We start from the raw sequence: 1566 nt of genomic DNA, 5'->3' as shown, positions 1-1566 counted from the left end.
TGCTGTATTGTTGTGCTGGGTATTAGATAAAATTGTTTCTTGTGTAATGGCAACTGGCAGCAATAATTGAAACACCTCGTGTTGTCGTATGCTTTTGCCGCAGCGGCAACCCAATCTTCTTTTGCTCTAGACCAGGGATATCAAACATGCGGCCCGCGGGCTGAAACTAGCCCGGCCTGGGATTTCAATCTGGCTTTTTTTCTTTTTTTTTTTTTTTTACTGTTTACCGGGTTTTTTTTTACCACCAGTTCCACAGAGTAGCAGTTAGCACGCATGCCAAGGAAGCAGAGAGCAGAGAGTCCTGGGTGCGATTCCCAGATGAACCACATGTTTGATTGTTGATCCCCCAAGTCTCAGTAACAATGTGCTTCAATTTATCATTAATTCTACAAGCAAACTTAAAATATTTATAGATATATCTGTGGGATGTTTATCTGGACCACTGTTTTGATCCGAGTATACGAGCATGCAAACACGGGGAGGCGAACTCACACTGTATATTTATGAAAGTAAATACAACTCCGCTCCAGTGGGTGACAATTTTCCCCACTTTCAACCTCTTCGTTAATTCTCTACTCGGAATATTTTGGTGTGCTCTGTAAATTATGAATGTTCTTTATAATTATTGGGGGGTATTCAAGTTTGCTTCTCGCGGTGTACCCAAATCTTCCTTCAGCTTTCTGCTGCTAAGTGCAGGAGGTGAGACAGTGGTCTTTATCTAATCTAAGTAAATACAGCCAAAAGGCAAGAACAGAAAGTCATTTTCTGAAAAACAGAACAGCAAATACACAAATAATGTCACAAACATATGACTGGGAAAAGGGGGAATCTGCACAACGTCTAAGTGGACAGTGGAGAAGAGTAGGAAACAGGCAAGACTCAAACTCACTTCCCGCAGACAATTAGAGTCGGGATCAACAAGTAATGTCGTTAGCAAGGAAAGACACTTAGCGGGTAACAGCTTGTAAAACAGGTCACAAGGTCATTATCGGGGAAATGCCAGCTCTGGGTGGAGATTCACCCTTAACGCAATGTATTGAAGGCTGTGAAAACTGTTTACTCAGTTATGTCAGAAGTGCTGACAACCAATGATCCGTATGTGGAGATCCCTAATTTCACGTACAATTCTAAGATAATACAGAGTCGTGTTGCTTCGGATAAAGAAAAGATTAGCATGGACCCTGCGCAAGGATGACATGAAAATTCATGAAGCGTTCATCGTTGTATTTCAGTGGATCCTATTAGCAGTTGGAGCACCTGCCTACGAATCTAGGAGCTGATAGTCCTGAGTTCGATTCCCAGAATTTCCCCAGTGTGGGATCAATAAAGTTCAAATTATAATTATTATAGGAGAATACATGTTTTTTTAACGATGTCCGATAATTTTGGCCAACCGATTTTATCGGCCGATATTAGCATAATTATGTAATATATATTAGAAACGTTATCGACTTTTCGTCCGATAATGCAAACGTAATAACACAATGCTTGGGTTTTGCCCAGATGGTGTTACGTAAAAAAAAAAATTATCGTCACAGCACACAGCTGCATATATCGGTGTCGATT

The 1566-nt window shown here is 40.7% G+C and overlaps 1 non-coding gene across 1 annotated transcript; it reads left to right on the top strand.

Moving 5' to 3' along the window:
- Positions 1–1124: 1124 nt before the first annotated feature.
- On the top strand, positions 1125–1226 carry LOC112487893 (U6 spliceosomal RNA). Its single transcript, XR_003051415.1, has one exon. It is a non-coding gene; the product is annotated as a U6 spliceosomal RNA (small nuclear RNA).
- The last annotated feature ends 340 nt before the right edge of the window (positions 1227–1566 follow it).

Source organism: Cynoglossus semilaevis, chromosome 12 (genome assembly GCF_000523025.1).
Source record: "Cynoglossus semilaevis isolate Cse_v1.0 chromosome 12, Cse_v1.0, whole genome shotgun sequence".
Classification (NCBI taxonomy): Eukaryota; Metazoa; Chordata; class Actinopteri; order Pleuronectiformes; family Cynoglossidae; genus Cynoglossus; species Cynoglossus semilaevis.
This window is presented reverse-complemented; position numbering and strand designations above follow the sequence as displayed.